This window comes from Lampris incognitus, chromosome 3 (genome assembly GCF_029633865.1).
Source record: "Lampris incognitus isolate fLamInc1 chromosome 3, fLamInc1.hap2, whole genome shotgun sequence".
Classification (NCBI taxonomy): Eukaryota; Metazoa; Chordata; class Actinopteri; order Lampriformes; family Lampridae; genus Lampris; species Lampris incognitus.
Window position 1 is genome coordinate 36129743 of NC_079213.1, and position 21982 is coordinate 36151724.

The following is a 21982-nucleotide window of genomic DNA, read 5'->3' on the forward strand; positions in this document are numbered from 1 at the left end:
ATGCTGGGACCACTCGTTGATTTTAGGTCTTCAGCTTGAACAGAAAAAAAATAGCCCACCCTCATTTCCTGAATTGCTTCATCAGCTTAGGACAGAAGAAGGCTGTCGTTCAGCTAAACTAGATAGGATGAAGAAACATCTAGGGAGCTCAAAAGCTTCAGTGCATGCCCACACTGTTTATGGAATCGAAGGCCCAGCCGAAAACAAAAATGAAGACACACAGAAACTCCGCGATGAGGTAGCTGAGTTAAAGAAACAAATTGCAACCCTGTCCATCAAGGAAGAACCACAGCCAAACAGAACTCAGATTGAAACCGGCTGCATGGTCATGAATGCCTCCACACCTCGAATTTACACGCGTCGTTTTCCCAAGCCATGGTTCTGCTTTAAATGTGGTGGAGATGGTCACATTGCTGCCCACTGTGTGAGTGCCCCCAACCCCGCTCTTGTCCATCAAAAGAACACCAAGCTGAGACAAAAACGTGAAGCTCACAGGAATACGCATACCCTCACCTCCATGCCTTTAAACTAGTAGCAGCTCCTGTTTCGGGACGTTCAGGAGCTAAGTACCAGCATAACAGTCCCAAACCCATTAATGATATTATGAATAGAACCCAGACAAGAAAAAATAGATACAGACAAAGATACCAAAATAGCCTATCCCTTCCCTGTGAACTTGTAGGGCCACGCTGCACTGCATCTGTCTCCATTGAAGGAATAGAATGTGAATCAATCCTTGACACCGGTTCCCAAGTAACAACCATTTCAGAGACATTCTACTTGAACCACTTATCGTTCCTCCCCATCCAGCCCATTCAGACTCTTTTCCAGATAGAAGGTGCAGGTGGCCAACATGTTCCTTACCAGGGTTATATCCAAGCCCTCATCTCCTTCCCCAGCAGCATCACTGGCGTAGCTGAACAGGTCTCTTCATTAGTTCTCATTGTGCCAAATTGCCATTTTAACACTCAGATTCCCCTATTGATTGGAACCAATGTCCTTGACAGATTATATGAAGGTGGCATAGAAAAGCATGGAAGAGAATTCTTACAAAGGCCCAATATCAATAGTGACTGTATCTTGCTGTTCCAGCATGTTGCCCTAAGTCATCAGGAAGAGATTTCAGCCAATCATGTTAAGTTGCATGGACGCCATCCTGTCACCATTCCACCTGGAAGAAAAGTGTCTGTCTTTGGAGATGTCAGAGTGAAGAAACATTTCCCACGTTCCCTTTTCGTGGTCGAATCCCCTGAAACCGTTCCTTACCTGGTGGAGTGTTCGTTGAAAATTCCTTGATAGAAACTCCACTTCGATCTTTAAACAAGATTCCTGTCATTCTCAGAAATGTGACTGATCGTAGTGTCACACTGCATCCAAGGCAGGTGATAGCTGAAATGATGGTAGCACAGTATGTGATGCCGTCTGAATCCCAAAATATGACTGTGCCTGACATCCCTCAGTCTCAGAGTAACACCACCAACTTTGATTTGGAAGATTCCCCCATTCCAGAAGAGTGGAAAAAACGGATCACACACCAGCTGAACAGCATGCCAGAGGTGTTTGCTGTTGATGACTTGTCTCATGGTCATACGACTGCAGTAAAACATCGCATCCGACTCCAGGATGAGGCCCCTTTTAGAGAGCGACCCAGACCCATTCATCCCTCTGACAGAGAAGCTGTCAAACAACACCTAAGAGAGCTGCTAGACGCTGGAATTATTCGCGAGTCAGAGTCTCCATTTGCTTCCCCCATTGTAGTTGTCAAGAAGAAGAATGGTGCAATAAGACTCTGCATAGATTTCAGGAAGCTGAACATGAGAACGATCAAAGATGCCTATGCTCTCCCCAACATCGAAGACACCTTCTCTGCTCTTAGTGGAGCCAAATGGTTTTCTGTCATGGATCTGAAGTCAGGCTACTATCAAGTAGAAGTTGCAGAGGAAGATAAGCACAAGACCGCTTTTGTCTGCCCTCTAGGCTTCTATGAGTTTAATCGTATGCCCCAAGGTGTGACAAATGCACCAAGCACCTTTCAGAGACTGATGGAGAAATGTGTTGGAGACCTGCATCTCAATGAAGTACTAGTATTTCTGGATGACCTGATTGTCTTCTCTGACACACTAGAAGAGCACGAGGCCAGATTGATGAAAGTGTTGAACCGGCTCAAAGACTATGGCCTAAAGTTGTCCCCTGAAAAATGCCATTTTTTCCAGACTTCTGTTAAATACCTTGGCCATGTTGTAGATGCCAATGGAGTCCACACAGATCCAAGCAAAGTCTCTGCTTTGAGAGAATGGCCTCAACCCACCAACAGAAAAGAGCTCAAATGCTTCCTAGGATTTGCTGGATATTACCGACGTTTTGTGGAAGGGTACTCTAAAATAGCAAAGCCATTGAATGCTCTAACTGCTGGCTATGTTGCTCAAAGGAAAAGAGGGAAGATTTACAAGAAGGACAGGGTCAAGACTTCCATCAATCCCACCTTACCTTTTGGAAATGAGTGGACTGAAGAGTGTGACGTTGCTTTTAGAACTCTCATAGATAAACTGACTTCGGCCCCTGTTCTTGCCTTCGCCAATCCCAATCTTCCTTACGTCCTGCATACTGATGCCAGCCGCGATGGTCTCGGTGCTGCGCTCTATCAGGAACACGATGGGCAGCTGAGGGTTGTAGCTTATGCCAGCAGAGGACTATCCAGAAGTGAACAAATCTATCCTGCCCACAAGCAAGAGTACCTCGCCTTGAAATGGGCCATCTGTGAGAAATTCCATGATTACCTCTATGGAACAGAATTTCAGGTTTTAACAGACAATAACCCCCTACCTTATGTGTTGACCACAGCAAAGCTTGATGCAGCAGGACATCGCTGGTTAGCCGCTCTGTCAACCTACAGATTCACCATAAAGTATAGGGCTGGGATCAGCAATCAAGATGCCGATGGGTTGTCCAGAAGACCCCAGAGTCCGTCAGAAGAAGATGAGGAGTTCAAGCAGGAGAAAGTGAGGATAGAAGAGCTGAAGCAAAGGGTTTTGGATGGAGAAAGCAAAACTGTTTCTGGTGACATGCTGTCTGCTTTATGTCAACGCCACTCTGTGACCACTTTGGCTGACTATTTGCAGCCAGAACTCCCCATTCTTGCCGAATCCTTAGCTTTAGATGCTTCTGCCATCCCTGATGACTTTGTGTTCTCTGGACAAGGCACCCTCCCTGGAATGACTCACAATGACTGGTATCAGTCTCAAAGACAGGATCCATCTATCAGACGTGTGATCAGTTTCATTCAAGGAAACCGAAAACCCACTTTTCAAGAGATGTCCTCTGAACTGTCAGAAGTCAAGCTGCTCCTTAGAGAATGGAATAGACTAGAGCTTATAGATGGAGTACTGTTCAGGAAATGTCTTGATCGTGGGAATCAGATCTATCAGCTGGTGCTGCCTAGTAGCCACAGAGAAAGAGCATTGCAAGGCCTTCATGATGAAGTCGGTCATCTTGGCGCTCAGCGTGTCCTTCATCTTGTTCGTTCCAGATTTTTCTGGCCAAAGATGTTTCAGTCTGTTGAACAGAAGTGTAGGACTTGTGAAAGATGCGTGAGGCGGAAAGCCAATTCCCAGCATGCTGCTCATATGGAGAATATACAGACCAGTTATCCCCTTGAACTGGTGTGTATGGATTACCTCTGTATTGAGCCTGATAGTAAGGACACTAGAAACATCCTCGTCATCACGGATCACTTCACCAAGTTTGCCGTTGCCATCCCCACGAAAGACCAAAAGGCGAATACGGTTGCCAAAACACTGTGGGAAAACTTCATTGTACAGTATGGTTTTCCAAGTCGCCTTCTCAGTGACCAGGGGAGAGATTTTGAATCCCACACCATCAAGGAGTTGTGCTGTCTGATTGGAACCGAAAAGATCAGAACCACGCCATACCATCCACGTGGAAACCCTGTCGAGAGATTTAACAGGACCCTTCTCAGCATGCTCGGGACACTAGAAGACAAGGATAAATATCATTGGAGGGACTTTGTCAAACCGCTAGTCCATGCATACAATTGCACGAAAAATGACACCACAGGCTACTCTCCATATGAATTGTTGTTTGGTAGACAGCCAAGACTACCCATTGATCTGGTTCTAGGCCTTACACCAGACCAAATTGGATTCAAGTCGCATTCAGGGTATGTTAAACATCTTCGACAGCGCCTCCAAGACAGCTATGCACTTGCTTCTGAAAGCTCTAAGAAGATGGGAGAGAAGAATAAAGCCAGGTTTGATAAAAAGATCAGAGCCGCAGAACTTGTTACCGGAGATAGAGTCCTGGTGAAGAATGTCAATTTAAGAGGAAAACATAAACTTGCGGACAGATGGGAAAAGGAAGTCCATACTGTGGTGAAGAGGATGGGAGATGGCCCAGTGTATGTCGTCAAGCAAGAACAGGGTGAAGGTCCACACCGTACCCTTCACAGAGACCTTCTTCTGCCCTGCGGCTTTCTACCTGTTACAGATAAAGTCTCAGAACCTGACACAAACTTACCAACAAGGAGGCTGAGACGCAGGGAAACAGTCTCGCAGCAGACCAGGCACGACAATATTGTTGACCCAGATATGCCCAGCAGTGACGAGGATGAGGATTGCTATCCACAGATCTCCACAAGGTTTCCCCAAAGCATTAGGACAACCACACAGGCCACCCCTCTAGCACATGCCACGGAACTGTTGAACCCAGTCGGGTTGAATCCAAGTCCGTCGGAGTTCTCCCAATCTGATGGTCCACTCCTTAGTGAAGTACCCCATACCCCTGAGTCTGTTCACAATCAGTTACTTGAAAAGAAACCAATTGGGCGTGAGACAGAAGTAGTCACAGATGAATTCTCTCAACCTGTTCGAAGACACTTACCTGAGGGAGACCCCGCATCATCCACTACTGTTGTACCTCAATTTGGACCTATTGAAGGACGTTCACCTGAAAACAACCCACTTGAACCCGAGAGTGCACCGCCCACTGGTGTGACAGGCCAGGCTGACCTGTCTGACGGAAACCCGTCTGAGAGCGAACCGATCAGAAGATCTATCAGAGAAAGACATCCCCCTGAGAGACTCTGTTATGGTGAACTAGGAAGACCTTTAGTCCTAGCCATGGCCTCATTTTTCGAAAGTTTGGGCAGAAATGTCCCTGATTCTTCTAGAGGGCCCTCTGCAAGACCATACAGTGTTTAGACGCATGCAGAGACTGATGCGGTTTAGAGGGGGAGAATGTAACCCACATGATTACATGTACCCTGTGACGTATGTAAGTTCCACGAGTAGCCTCTAGGAGGCACACGAGCTACAGAGTTTAAACCATGCAAACAACCGTCGACAATAGAGAAGAGAAATACGGATATTTAGAAATACGGACAACTTTGACTACGGATACCTGAATTATTGATATTTGAACTACGGATATTTGAGCTACAGGACATTTGAACTACGACAAAAAAGATCCCTCCCACGAAGCTTCCTTGACAGATGATCTCCCGTTGAAGGAAGAAGGAAGACTCTTTTCTCTTGTGTTTTGTACGCTGCTGGAATCCTGACTGTTTTTTTAGTACCCCGAACAACCCCCCTTGCTACACCCTTTTGGAACCCTTGGATACCCCCTTTGGATTGCCCCCATCATCGCCCTGGATTTGGATTCATCATCATCGCCTCTACATTAACTTGCCCCTGTGATTGTGGTAGGATCTGGACATTGCACCTTGCACAGATTGGAAGACTGAATCATTCCCCCTTTTCTTTTCTTTATTATTTTCTTTGAGTGCACTCATACTTTATTTTGGATTATTTTCTTTAATTTGTTAGTGTAGAATATGGCTGCATGAGTAATATATTAGAAGGGTATAAAATAGAATATAGATAGATATAGACAATAAATAGAATATTAGGAAGAACTTTTAAAAAGTATAATAGAGTAAAATATATATATATATATATATATATATATATATAACACATCTAATTTAGTATTGATATTGAAATAACTTTACTTTGAACTGTTGAAATAAATTGGTTTTTTTTATTGTAAACTATACCCACGAGTGTGTGTGTTGTCTTTGGGGTGAGTACTAGAATCCGGTCTAGAAAAAAACCTACTTATTTCAACAGTTCAAAGTAAAGTTATTTCAATATCAATACTAAATTAGATGTGTTATATATATATATATATATATATATATATATATATATATATATATACACTACCGTTCAAAAGTTTGGGATCACCCAAACAATTTCGTGTTTTCCATGAAAAGTCACACTTATTCACCACCATATGTTGTGAAATGAATAGAAAATAGAGTCAAGACATTGACAAGGTTAGAAATAATGATTTGTATTTGAAATAAGATTTTTTTTACATCAAACTTTGCTTTCGTCAAAGAATCCTCCATTTGCAGCAATTACAGCATTGCAGACCTTTGGCATTCTAGCTGTTAATTTGTTGAGGTAATCTGGAGAAATTGCACCCCACGCTTCCAGAAGCAGCTCCCACAAGTTGGATTGGTTGGATGGGCACTTCTTTGAGCAGATTGAGTTTCTGGAGCATCACATTTGTGGGGTCAATTAAACGCTCAAAATGGCCAGAAAAAGAGAACTTTCATCTGAAACTCGACAGTCTATTCTTGTTCTTAGAAATGAAGGCTATTCCATGCGAGAAATTGCTAAGAAATTGAAGATTTCCTACACCGGTGTGTACTACTCCCTTCAGAGGACAGCACAAACAGGCTCTAACAGGTACTATTTAATGAAGATGCCAGTTGGGGACCTGTGAGGCGTCTGTTTCTCAAACTAGAGACTCTAATGTACTTATCTTCTTGCTCAGTTGTGCAACGCGGCCTCCCACTTCTTTTTCTACTCTGGTTAGAGCCTGTTTGTGCTGTCCTCTGAAGGGAGTAGTACACACCGGTGTAGGAAATCTTCAATTTCTTAGCAATTTCTCGCATGGAATAGCCTTCATTTCTAAGAACAAGAATAGACTGTCGAGTTTCAGATGAAAGTTCTCTTTTTCTGGCCATTTTGAGCGTTTAATTGACCCCACAAATGTGATGCTCCAGAAACTCAATCTGCTCAAAGAAGTGCCCATCCAACCAATCCAACTTGTGGGAGCTGCTTCTGGAAGCGTGGGGTGCAATTTCTCCAGATTACCTCAACAAATTAACAGCTAGAATGCCAAAGGTCTGCAATGCTGTAATTGCTGCAAATGGAGGATTCTTTGACGAAAGCAACGTTTGATGTAAAAAAAATCTTATTTCAAATACAAATCATTATTTCTAACCTTGTCAATGTCTTGACTCTATTTTCTATTCATTTCACAACATATGGTGGTGAATAAGTGTGACTTTTCATGGAAAACACAAAATTGTTTGGGTGATCCCAAACTTTTGAACGGTAGTGTATATATATTTTACTCTATTATACTTTTTAAAAGTTCTTCCTAATATTCTATTTATTGTCTATATCTATCTATATTCTATTTTATACCCTTCTAATATATTACTCATGCAGCCATATTCTACACTAACAAATTAAAGAAAATAATCCAAAATAAAGTATGAGTGCACTCAAAGAAAATAATAAAGAAAAGAAAAGGGGGAATGATTCAGTCTTCCAATCTGTGCAAGGTGCAATGTCCAGATCCTACCACAATCACAGGGGCAAGTTAATGTAGAGGCGATGATGATGAATCCAAATCCAGGGCGATGATGGGGGCAATCCAAAGGGGGTATCCAAGGGTTCCAAAAGGGTGTAGCAAGGGGGGTTGTTCGGGGTACTAAAAAAACAGTCAGGATTCCAGCAGCGTACAAAACACAAGAGAAAAGAGTCTTCCTTCTTCCTTCAACGGGAGATCATCTGTCAAGGAAGCTTCGTGGGAGGGATCTTTTTTGTCGTAGTTCAAATGTCCTGTAGCTCAAATATCCGTAGTTCAAATATCAATAATTCAGGTATCCGTAGTCAAAGTTGTCCGTATTTCTAAATATCCGTATTTCTCTTCTCTATTGTCGACGGTTGTTTGCATGGTTTAAACTCTGTAGCTCGTGTGCCTCCTAGAGGCTACTCGTGGAACTTACATACGTCACAGGGTACATGTAATCATGTGGGTTACATTTCCATGTCAACTCATCAGCTTCAATATATCATGACTTCTCATTAACATCTGTGTTAATATCCAAATAGTATTTTTTTTTATTTTGATACACTATGTTAATCCCTGTGGGGAAATTCTTCCTCTGCATTTAACCCATCCTAGCGAGCAGTGGGCAGATGCAGCAGCCGGGGACCAACCCCAGTTCTTTTCACATTGCCTTGCTCAGGGGCACAGACAGGAGTATTAACCCTAACATGCATATCTTTCTGATGGTGGGGGGAAACCGGAGCACCTGGAGAAAACCCACCACAGACACGGGGGAGAACATGCAAACTCCACACAGAAGATGACCTGGGATGACCCCCAAGGTTGGACAACCCCGGGGTTGAAACCCAGAACCTTCTTGCTGTAAGGTGACAGCGCTAACCACTGCACCACTGTGCCCCCCCCCAAAAAGTAACGCTTCATAAATGTGCGTGAATATTGATATTGTCCCTGAAAGTAGGCCTCGGAAGATTTTCAAATACCCAAGTTGGTCATAATTTCTTGATCATAATTCAATACCTAAAAGAGGTAGACAACAGCCTTTTATATTCCTTCATGGCTGAAGTCAAGACTTTTCCCTTCTCCATCATCTCAGATAATATTCAGTTTATTCCCTGCTTGAGAGTCATAGCTCTGGTTCAGTTTCCATGTTCTCACTGTTGTGATGATTCACATGTAGACAAGTATTACTCATCCTGCTCATGCAATGACCTAAACCATCACTGTATGAAGAAATATCAAGGACTGTGTCTCCCCGTCTGCAGCTGTGGTGCTCACAGCTCACAAGTCGTGCTCATGTTTGCAGACTTTCCAACGCAAACTGCCAGCCAGGCTACACACACACACCGTTTCCCCGTGGTGTCCCATTACATCTGTAACGTGGCCTTGCAGAATCTGAACCATATCATATGACATGATAGGTCATCCAGCATCATAGGCCATAAATAAATCCACTATCTGCAACTTTTAAAATAATAATTATTTACTCACTGCATCTTTGAGCAGTAAATTAATTTTCAGTCGAATGAAATCCCTGGATAAACATTACATTTTTTTCCTGGTCGCTCAATATTATAAAGAATCCTACATCACCTATTGTTCTAGGAGGAATAGCATTTCTTTTATTTGTCATGAGCTGGTGTGTTTTTCCATTATATAAAGCTTTCCAACACATGTCATCACATCTGAAACTGTAACGTCATTTTATAACATGCAAATAAGTTGTGGAAAATATGAAACAGCAGAGAAACATAAACCTCCTTAACCAGGTTAACTGTTCTGAGATAGAGAGCAAGGGGGGGAGAGAGAGAGAAACAATATCAAAACATAACTAAATTAAATCACAGCAAGCTGTCCACAAAAGGTCAGATGATGCCAGAGGGAGTGAACATCCCAACTTCTCCTCTAACTTCATGCTGGACCTCTTCAGCAGACGTTTAGTGCTGGGCCTCTTCAGCAGATGTTTAGTAATGGACTTCTTCAGCAGATGTTTAGTGATGTACCTCTTCAGCAGATGTTTAGTAATGGACTTCTTCAGCAGATGTTTAGTGATGTACCTCTTCAGCTCTTCAGCAGATGTTGAGTGATGTACCTCCTCAGCAGATGTTTAGCGATGGACTTCTTCAGCTCTTCAGCAGATGTTTAGTTATGAACCTCTTCAGCAGATGTTGTGATGGACTTCTTCAGCAGATGTTTAGTTATGGACCTCTTCAGCTCTTCAGCAGATGTTAATTATGGACCTCTTCAGCAGATGTTGAGTGATGGACTTCTTCAGCAGATGTTTAGTTATGGACCTCTTCAGCTCTTCAGCAGATGTTTAGTGATGGACCACTTCAGCTCTTCAGCAGATGTTAGCACCAGTGTTTATCTGCATGTAGCTTTTCATACTAATAGGAGGTATTTCAACAAAGAAACAAAAGCCCATAATTACCAACACCCCCTCTTCCCCCTTATCTATAGCACCAAGGTGTAGCTGAACATGGCTGTATGAACACCCTCCCCTAGGAGATGGCCTCGTTTAGGTATGTGGTGACGACAATCAGTCTTTTCCTATTGAAAACAAAACAAATTAAAAAAAAAAAACAAGGTTCATAGCTCTTAAAGAGAAACTAATACAGGCACAAAGGAAAAGAACCTCCCTCCTAAATACACCAACACACTGCCAGCACAACTCTTAACATTTCCACTGCACACACACACCTAACTGCACATGCACACACACAACTGCACACAAACATAACTGCACATGCACACACACACAACTGCACTGCACACACACACACACACACACACACACACACACACACACACACACACACACACACACACAAACACACAGAGCTAAACTGGCCTGCTCAATGTAGAGTAGTAAGAAGAAGCCAAATGTACTTCACAGTTACACACAGTTCCTGCTGCTACAGCAGGATTACAGAGTGTGGCATCAGCTCCATAACACAACATTATTAACATGACACTAAGCCCTATAAACTTGACACGTCACATCACGTGATGAGGGAACAAAAACCACCACGGGTTCAACATACAAAAGCAACAACTTCAGAGCAAGGTCATATTTAAACAGCTGCCGGGCGGGAAGCCACACAGGTAACGCCTTAGTGTGGTGCGCAACAGGGCTCAGCCAGGTCCTCCGGCCAAAAGACGGCCCTACGGTTTCACAGCTGCAGACGTGGCCCTCCACGGGACAGAGGTCCACCAGCAGCACACGGGCCCTACATGCCACAGCAGGTACAATTGCATCACGGGGACACTACTGCCGTCAGACACGCACGTCCTCGGAGAAGTCTTGATGCTTTGAGAGTGAACAGAAGAGTCGTGACAAGTACCATCTAGTCTCGTGTGTACGGCATCAACATGCAGAATGCTGCAACCCTACACTACTTGTACACATCCTGCAGAAACCAACGTCTTACTCATACAGTAAAACACAGCTCTTGAATGTTAATGTGACTGCACACAACCCCCCCCCCCCAGAAAAAAAGGAAAATGCACACATATGACCACAGATATTCAGGCATTCCTCTATCCCTTGTTTAATATGGAGTGATTCTTGTGGGCTCAAGAAGATCCTTTATTCCCCGGGAGCAAGCTTGTGTTGAGTGACAGTCCAGATTCTGCACACAAGCTCTTCCCGGCACCATCTGTTCCCTGTGTAAACTCCGGATAAGCTTTCCTGTCCCCCCACTAATACCAGAGCTCCTCTCCTCCGCTGTTAATTATGCCCTGAGATTCCGTGCTCTTCCTTGAAAATAACTGATTACCCCGGGGCATCCATTTCACTGGAGAGAGAGACCCCTTCCCATGCATGTCATGATGAAAACACACTTTGGAGAAAAAAGATGTTATAAGGGAAGATATAAATCTTTTAAATAACTTACAAATAACCAACATGCATACTTGATATTAGATCGGCGTATTCAGTTCTGCAGCAGCAGCTGGTACTATATCACCGAGCCTACTGACAAATACATGTGAAACCATCTTCAACCATCGTCACCTTCTCTGTCATCTGTGTGAAGAGGGAACGACCATTCCTGAACCGGTGGGGGAGGGGGCTAAGAGTACATCTGTCACCATCTTACAATGCAGTGATTGCAAACATTCCCCATCCCTGTGTGAATAGTACACATGACCACTGTAACTCTAGTTAATGCTCACACCCACGTCTGCATATGAAACTGATCGTTGGTTTCGGTCGTTATGCCATTGTATTGTTTATAAGGGTGGAGGTACCTGCAGTCACTGTATTGTTTATAAGGGTGGGGGTACCTGCAGTCACTGTATTGTTAATAAGGGTGGGGACACCTGCAGCCACTGTATTGTTTATAAGGGTGGGGGTACCTGCAGCCACTGTATTGTTTATAAGGGTGGGGGTACCTGCAGTCACTGTATTGTTTATAAGGGTGAGGACACCTGCAGTCACTGTATTGATGATAAGGGTGGGGGTACCTGCAGTCAGGTGAGACTGAAGAGGTCACTTATTCCCCTTTTTCACCACATGGTACCGGCTCAACTTGGCTTGACTGGCAGAGTGTGGTTTTCCATCACCGTAACAGTACCCCTCAGTGTAGCTGGTCTGCATTGATTTTGGTACCCGCTCCAGTATTCTTGGAACCTCAACAAAGGTGGTACCAGAAAAGTGGTAACAGATACCAAAATATCAGTACTTTCCAGTAATGGAAAATGAAAAAGTCGAGTCGAGTTGAGCCGGTACCATGTAGTGGAAAGGGGGCATTAGATGGGTGACGAAACATTTCTCTCAATACATGTTGTGTCCAGATGAACTGATTCAACTATCTGTGACCATATTCAAGATCATTCCACCATGAAGGCAGAATAGGGTTGAGCAATAATCAGGAACATTTATTTGTCATCTCATTCTACGCCCCTACGCACATGAAATGAAACGAAACATGGTTTCCCCAGCCCACAGCGGTGCAACACAAAGACAAAAACACATCCAAAAACTACAAAAACACATATACACTACCGTTCAAAAGTTTGGGATCACCCAAACAATTTTGTGTTTTCCATGAAAAGTCACACTTATTCACCACCATATGTTGTGAAATGAATAGAAAATAGAGTCAAGACATTGACAAGGTTAGAAATAATGATTTGTATTTGAAATAAGATTTTTTTTACATCAAACTTTGCTTTCGTCAAAGAATCCTCCATTTGCAGCAATTACAGCATTGCAGACCTTTGGCATTCTAGCTGTTAATTTGTTGAGGTAATCTGGAGAAATTGCACCCCACACTTCCAGAAGCAGCTCCCACAAGTTGGATTGGTTGGATGGGCACTTCTTTGAGCAGATTGAGTTTCTGGAGCATCACATTTGTGGGGTCAATTAAACGCTCAAAATGGCCAGAAAAAGAGAACTTTCATCTGAAACTCGACAGTCTATTCTTGTTCTTAGAAATGAAGGCTATTCCATGCGAGAAATTGCTAAGAAATTGAAGATTTCCTACACCGGTGTGTACTACTCCCTTCAGAGGACAGCACAAACAGGCTCTAACCAGAGTAGAAAAAGAAGTGGGAGGCCGCGTTGCACAACTGAGCAAGAAGATAAGTACATTAGAGTCTCTAGTTTGAGAAACAGACGCCTCACAGGTCCCCAACTGGCATCTTCATTAAATAGTACCTGTTAGAGCCTGTTTGTGCTGTCCTCTGAAGGGAGTAGTACACACCGGTGTAGGAAATCTTCAATTTCTTAGCAATTTCTCGCATGGAATAGCCTTCATTTCTAAGAACAAGAATAGACTGTCGAGTTTCAGATGAAAGTTCTCTTTTTCTGGCCATTTTGAGCGTTTAATTGACCCCACAAATGTGATGCTCCAGAAACTCAATCTGCTCAAAGAAGTGCCCATCCAACCAATCCAACTTGTGGGAGCTGCTTCTGGAAGTGTGGGGTGCAATTTCTCCAGATTACCTCAACAAATTAACAGCTAGAATGCCAAAGGTCTGCAATGCTGTAATTGCTGCAAATGGAGGATTCTTTGACGAAAGCAAAGTTTGACGTAAAAAAAATCTTATTTCAAATACAAATCATTATTTCTAACCTTGTCAATGTCTTGACTCTATTTTCTATTCATTTCACAACATATGGTGGTGAATAAGTGTGACTTTTCATGGAAAACACAAAATTGTTTGGGTGATCCCAAACTTTTGAACGGTAGTGTATACAAACTACAAGAACACATATATCCGAATACAATAAATAAATAGCACTGTCCAAGAGAGCGAATGCCAGGATGACTGTCAGAACTGCCGGTCTGCATGGGCTAGCAGTTAGCTTAGCCTGCCCCACTTCCGCATCCTGTCAGACCACCCTTGGTGTTTCCTCCTCGGGCACAGCTCCAGGCAGGCCCGTGGTCTCTGGGCCCACCAGATGCAGCAGACCAGGCTCTCCCAGCTGATCCAGTACCAGCTCTCCAGCCAGACACCTTCAACACACCTTCCCCGCACTCCACACGATGACACCAAAAACAGTCAACGCCAGGTGAGGCCGCCGCCAGACCGCCCTTGGTGTTATCAGACCTGCCGGTCTGCATGGGCTAGCAATTAGCTTAGCCTGCCCGCTTTCACGTCCTGTCAGAACGCCTTTGGTGTCCTCCTCAGGCACAGCTCCAGGCAGGGCCGTGGTCCCTGGGCTCACAGGGCGCAGCAGACTAGGCTCTCCCAGCCGATCCAGCGCCAGCTCTCCCAGCCGTCAAACGAAAACACAAACTTCGACACAGACGTGGACAAAGATACTGCATGGACGGTACTGGTCGAGACCACTGCAAACCTAAGTTCACGCCGCCGTCTTCCCACATGAAGTGGAAAGGAAAATAAATCAATACTACCGTTTATAACCTTTCAAGAGTATTGTATGAAATTTGGATATTGTCATATTGTGATACACAATTGTGTCTAAATTTAGGATAATGAGAATTCATTACCTAACATTTCTCACAAAATGAGGTCTGAAATATTTGAGGGAGTACTATAAGAGCACTAGCTTGACGTTCCACTTTACCAAAAATTTCAATGTGATGAACCTCAGCTGGATTTACAGTATTTTGCATATCAGATATCCTGATACACAGATAGTTTAAAATTTCCCTACGATGATAATGGTAGTAATATCTTCCACATCGCCCCGCGTCAGAGTAGAAGTGAGTTTATGTTGCACAGTAAATGAGCTGTGCGTAACAGTGTGGGTCATGTAGGGCTTCTGGTCAGTCCTCAGTGACAACAACAGAGATAGGAAGGCCTGGAATATTCAGAAATAACCCTGCTTGTGGCTGAAGGAAGTTGGCCACAGACCAGTATTACATGGCGGGTGGTGGTCCTGAGAGAAAACACAGACAGCTGCATTTCTGTGGTCTGATATTCGGAGAAAAAGTTTTAAAGTTTGATCCTGGAGCAAAGCCACATAAAAAGGCTGCAGTATTGTTTGTTTTCTCAACCTTCTGCTGCCTTCCCAACAGGACTCCCTTCAAATACATCTAACATGGCATTTATATATGCCAATAGCATTTTGTTCTTACATAAGCCAACACCACGGATATTACTCAGTAGAGTTAACTGCTCAAAACACCAATTAATTCATACCCCCTGTGACCTGTCACAGGGGGTATGAGCTAATGAGCTGGCCTGTCAATTAAAAACTATTGACTGTATAGACCTGATCGAACTGAGATTTGGAACCCACATCCGACCTCCATTAAGCAAACACCTTTTACTTTCTCATTGAAAATAATGAATTGAAAATACACTTCTCATTGAAAATAATGAAGGGGGGGTGTCGCTGATCCGTTTAAAGACACTACTACTACTACTACCAATACCAATACGACTTTCAACTAATCCCGTTAGGAGGCGCCACAGCGGATCATCCATTTCCATCTCTTCCTGTCCTCTGCATCTTCCTCTGTCACACCTGCCACCTGCATGTCCTCCCTCACCACATCCATAAACCTCCTCTTTGGCCTTCCACTTCTCCTCTTCCCTGGCAGCTCCATATTCAGCATCCTTCGCCCAATATACCCAGCATCTCTCCTCCACATGTCCAAACCATCTCAATCTTGTCTCTCTTGCTTTGTCTCCAAACCGTCCAACCTGAGCTGTCCCTCTAATATACTCGTTCCTAATCCTGTCCTCCATCACTCCCAATGAAAATCTTAGCATCTTCAACTCTGCCACCTCCAGCTCCACCTCCTGTCTTTTCATCAGTGCCACTGTCTCCAAACCATACAACATAGCTGGTCTCACAACCATCTTGTAAACCTTCCCTTTAACTCTTGCTGGTACCCTTCTGTCACAAAGCACTCCTGATACTCTTCTCCACCCACTCCACCCTACCTGCACTCTCTTCTTCACCTCTCTTCTGCACTCCCTGTTACTTTGAACAGTTGACTCCAAGTATTTAAACTCATCCACCTTCATCACCTCTACTCCTTGCATCCTCACCATTCCACTGCCCTCCCTCTCATTTGTGCATATGCATTCCCTCTTGCTCCTACTGACTTTCATTCCTCTTCTCTCCAGTGCATACCTCCACCTCTCCAGGCTCTCCTCAACCTCCACCTTACTCTCATTACAAATCACAATGTCATCTGCAAACATCATAGTCCACAGAGACTCCTGTTTGATCTCATCCGTCAACCTGTCCATCACCTTTGCAAACAAGAAAGGGCTCAGAGCCGATCCTTGATGTAATCCCACCTCCACCTTGAACCCATCTGTCATTCCAACCGCACACCTCACCACTGTCACGCTTCCCTCATACATATCCTGCACCACTCCTACATACTTCTCTTCAACTCCTGACTTCCTCATACAATACCACACCTCCTCTCTCGGCACCCTGTCATATGCTTTCTCTAAATCTACAAAAGCACAGTGTACCTCCTTCTGACCTTCTCTATACTTCTCCATCAACATTCTCAAAGCAAACATCGCATCTGTGGTGCTCTTTCGTGGCATGAAACCATACTGCTGCTCGCTAATCATCATCTCTCCTAACCTAGCTTCCACTACTCTTTCCCATGTCTTCATGCTGTGGCTAAAGACAACTACAGTAAATTAGAATAAAGAAGAAAAAAACACTAATATCACTTTGTTTTGATACATGCTCAATAATCCAAGTAAGAAAATCACAGAAAGGTGAATCAGTTCATCTGGACACAACGTTTATTGAGAGAAACGCTCCATCATCATCTAAGTGACCTCTTCAGTCTCAGCTGACTGCAGGTAAACGGGGAGTCAAAGAGGCCATCTATGTGAAGAGGGAACAACCATCCCTGAACCGATGGGGACCCTAAGAGTACATCTGTCACCATTTTACAATGATGTGACTGCAACTATTCCCAAATCCTCTGTGAAAAGTACACACGGTCATTGAAACTCTAGTTAATCGTCACAGCAATTTGTATATGAAACTGATAGTTGTTCTCGGTCGTTATACCACTGAATTGTTTATAAGGGTGGGGGTACCTGCAGTCACTGTATTGTTTATAAGGGTGGGGGTACCTGCAGTCAGGTGAGACTGAAGAGGTCACTTAGATGATGATGAAACGTTTCTCTCAATAAACGCTGTGTCCGGGTGAGCGGATTCACCTTTCTGGTATTACTGTTACTTTACTTCCACCCCAAGTTCCCGTAAGTGACACCGTGCCAGGTGATCTAACGAAACAGAGCAGATATGAACTTTCATCACTTGTCAAAAAAGATCACAACAGTCCACTAGTTTGACAGGCAAGAAGAACCCCGTTTGTTCGCGAGAGCTCAAGATATACTTAAGTCAGTGATAAATCCCCACATTTACCTCCATTTACCTCGTCTGCAAGCTAGTCAAAGTATGCCAACCCAAACAAAGGGCCGCGCCTGTACTTGAGCAGGGATATGTCACATTCTGCACCCCCAAAACAATATGTTGACCAGGTACGTTCTGCGTAAAGCAGCGTACCGACAGCAGGCAAACTGTAAAAACGCGAACGCTCTCGGTATATTACTTGGTAAAGCCATGTTGGCAATCTAAAAATAGTACAGCAAAATCAACTGAATGATCCACATGTGCTATTTTTTTCCATTTCCTTAGGTGAAGTGAACACATGCGCGTTCCGCGGCGCTGCGGATCATATTGGCTATTTTAACAGGAAATGCAGCAGCAGCGCGGCAGCTCGGCGTTTGGGCAGCCTGTTGTTAAATACTCAACCCTTTGTCGTCATGCACGGTCAACTGGGGGGTTCTTTCGTTGCAGCCAGACGTGAAAGCATTTCTGTGGCTTGTCTCAATGTCAGACGATGCACCGCTGTGGCGCTTACCTCCTGCAACAAGCCCACCAGCGAGGCTTACTAAGGTACCAACAAGCCCACCAACAAGACTTACCTCCTGCAACAAGCCCACCAGCAAGACTTACCTCCTGCAACAAGCCCACCAGCGAGGCTTACCTCCTGCAACAAGCCCACCAGCAACAAGCCCACCAGCGAGGCTCACCTCCTGCAACAAGCCCACCAGCAAGACTTACCTCCTGCAACAAGCCCACCAGCGAGGCTTACCTCCTGCAACAAGCCCACCAGCAAGACTTACCTCCTGCAACAAGCCCACCAGCGAGGCTTACCAGGGCGCCAAGGCAGCCTGCAAACCCGCGTTTTCTGCCCAGTCTAAAGGATGCCAACGGCAAGCAGTTCAGCCGGGACACTTCATCCCCCATAACCCCGGTACTGAACTGCTGACATGCGGACACGGTGGGTCTGACGAGCACAACACGAGTCTATCCGAACAACACACAACGACGCGTCCACGGACCATCAGCCTGGACAACATGACACATAGCTGGTGAAAAACAAAAAAACCTTACCTGCAACGTTGGCTTGATAGAGGAAAAGCCCTCTCGCGCTATGCCATGGCACAACTGTCCTACCGCTGATTCACTGAACACACGGAAACCCGCGAGCTGGGTGGACCGGGTACCGCCGTGAAACGCGTCCCGGTTGCTTCGCAAATACCGAAAGGTCAGATAATAAAGGTTTGACCCTGAAAACAGTTGGCAGGGAGAGACACTTGTGTAGAACTAGACCGCTCCGGCTGTCTTTACCTTCAGTCCCTCCCCCTCCTCCGCATCCTCCCCCCTCCTCCTCATCCTTTCCTTCCTCCTGCTCTGATTGAAATTGCACCGACGCCCTCTACCGCAATTTGCGCACGGGCACGTCGAGGCGCACTGGAAACAATAACAAGCGAATTAGCGTGATTAGCTGGGGCGAGCCCGGGGGTCGGGGTCATGGGACCGGGCGTCCCGCAGCCTGGTGTGCTGCATGGAAAAAAACAATAGGCGTGGTGCTCACTGCTTCTCCTCGTCTGAAATATGAAGAAGCTGGTTCATTGTCGTAATGTGCCTCAAATCCGCTGTGGTGACCCTGGGAGACAGGGAACAAGCCGAACGAAGAATAAGAAAAAGAAGACGACGACGAAGAAGAAGATGATGATGATGATGATTGTGGTCATGTGCAGCTCTCCATGTCTTGTCTGCACCTTTTTCAAATCACATGTGAGGACGGATACGTTGCACCTGTACAGCGCTGCATCTGCGCATGTCCGTGTTAGTAAACTCAGCGTGTTTCTCACAAGCTAGGACTCCATGTGTGACTACTGGAGGCTGTGTGCCCAACTTACAGATGTTAGTCTATTGTCACTTCTTGATTTTTGCACTCTATAATTTACTAATTCCTTTTTACCATCTGAATAAGCTATTTAGACATTTTAGTAATCTTGGTGCCGTTTCACAGTTATCATTAGATACTCTGCCAGTTTTTTTCTTCTTTTAAACAATGTGCTCATGTCCTTGTATCTTCATGCTTGAGCATCCAACCAAGCCAAGCTTGAAAGGCCTTGGTAAGTCAAAGGAAACTGGAGTTCAGGTTGAACTTGTGTGATTCGAGTGTGCTTAGTCTATTTTACCTGTTTATTATGAGCATTCCTATTAAACTTTTTTCTAGACGCAATAATTGAAGTGTTCTTGTCATGTCTTGACTGTGTTCGTTTAGCGCCGTCTTGTGGCTCAATAGTTACACTGCAAAAAAGACAAGTTATCACAGAAAGCTGAATCAGTTCATCTGGACACAACGTTTATTGAGAGAAACGTTTCATCATCATCTAAGTGACCTCTTCAGTCTTAACTGACTGCAGGTACCCCACCCTTATAAACAATACAGTGACTGCAGGTACCCCACCCTTATAAACAATACAGTGACTGCATGTGTCCCCACCCTTAGTGACTGCAGGTACCCCCACCCTTATAAACAATACAGTGACTGCAGGTGTCCCTACCCTTAGTGACTGCAGGTACCCCCACCCTTATAAACAATTCAGTGACTGCAGGTGTCCCCACCCTTATAAACAATGCAGTGGCATAACAACCCAAACCAACGACCAGTTTCATGTGCAAATATGGGTGTGAACATTAACTAGAGTTAGTGGCCATGTGTACTGTTAACAGAGGATTGGGAAATAGTTGCAATCACAGCACTGTAGGATGGTGACCGATGTACTCTTACCCCCGACCCGGTTCAGGGATGGTCATTCCCTCTTTACATACGTAGATGGCCTCTTTGACTGCCCGTTCAAACCAGCGTTCCTCCCTATCAAGGATGGTCACATCCTCATCCTTGAAAGAGTGGCCACTGGCCTGTACATGGTGTAGACTGTGGAGTCCTGGCCTGTAGATGGTGTAGACTGTGGAGTCCTGGCCTGTAGATGGTGTAGACTGTGTAGATGGTGTAGACTGTGGAGTCCTGGCCTGTAGATAGTGTAGACTGTGGAGTCCTGGCCTGTAGATAGTGTAGACTGTGGAGTCCTGGCCTGACGTGTTAGCTCTCCTGTATTGTGTCATCCTCTTGGCCAGCGTCTGTTTAGTTTTCCCAATGTACAAGTCACGGCAATCCTCCTGGCCTTAACAGCTACACTATATTGCTGTTTGTGCTGGGGGACCCAGTTCTTGGGGTGGACCAACTTCTGGTGCAGCGTGTTTTGGGGTTTGAAAACAACTGAGACGCAGTGTTTGGAAAATACACGTCTCAACTGTAAGTACTGATCAGTATGTGTTGGTTTACGGTAAACATCAACAATCAAATGTCCCCCATCACCAATTGCAATTTCACAGTGTAAGAAGGCTGACCTGCCATTTTGACACGGGGACGTACAGACATTATGGCTAAAGTGGCTCGAACCACTGCCCCTTTGCCCTCATTGGCTGAAGTGCCCCTCTGGACCAATTTGTTTTATTATTATTATTATTATGTTGTTGCTGCTGCTGTTAGAGTTATAATTACTATTACTGTTATTACACAAAATTAAATCGCCACTGTCATTATAATGTGGTGATGGGGCATTGACAACAGGAGAGAAGGGCAGCAGGCAGCGGCTAATTGTCACGTGAGTGATGTCACACTAGCCACGTGCGAACCGAGCGAATGCAGTTGTTGCACTGACAGCAGTGCGTGAGGGGTCAAGGGTGAGTCCTTATCAAACTCAATTAAGGAAATTATCCATGACAAATACAACTGTTAAAGAAATATATCTGTATATAAATCTCCTCCCATGTTGGCTAATAACAAGCTGGTCACGTCTGCTTGACATGGACGTTACACATGTAGCCCGTGGAATTAGATACCACACAGGACACAATTACCTCCGGGGTTCTTGTAGCTTTAATTTTATTGTTTGAACCTTCGAATGCAGATCGTTTTACTGAGTGCATACATTCCTGTGTCTGTCGAGCAAACAGCTCATAAATGTTCACAGATGTGGCAAGTTTAACAGAAAATATTTTAAAAAGGGAAATAATAAATACAAAATACGGTGCAAAATACGGCAGTGGACTATGCACGTTAAACAGGGTTTAACAAAGACATGTGGAACTTCCTGAAGATCGCGCAACTTCTCACTCTGTCAGTTACCTTTAAACAGAATTAAAATGCATATAAAACCTTTACTACCCAAATACAATGGCATGGTGTGGCTTTATTCACGCCAACATTACCTTGTCATGCCTGCAATGGCGAACAGCGGTCGACGGCTCGCGCCCAAAATCACCGAACATCAACTCCAGTAGCGTCTAAATCAAACCATCTTGTCAAATTACCGACATACAATATTGTTTGGAATAATGTTACAGGTATATTTCACAAGATATTTACCCTTACTTACTACGGAGTCAGAGCCTCGTCACACCGCAATCTTCAGGCGCTCCACACAAGAAAAAAAAAGAAAGAATACCCAAGATGCACTTGGATAACTTGCACGGAGTTACAAT

At 44.5% G+C, this 21982-nt stretch overlaps 1 protein-coding gene across 1 annotated transcript in view; it reads right to left on the reverse strand.

Moving 5' to 3' along the window:
• The window catches only part of eps8a (epidermal growth factor receptor pathway substrate 8a), a 125137-nt gene extending 106363 nt beyond the window's left edge, over positions 1-18774 (reverse strand). The window contains exon 1 of the mRNA XM_056276063.1: positions 18533-18774. The gene's annotated coding sequence lies outside the window, so the exon portion shown is untranslated. The remainder of the gene's footprint in view (positions 1-18532) is intronic.
• Between the last annotated feature and the right edge of the window lie 3208 nt (positions 18775-21982).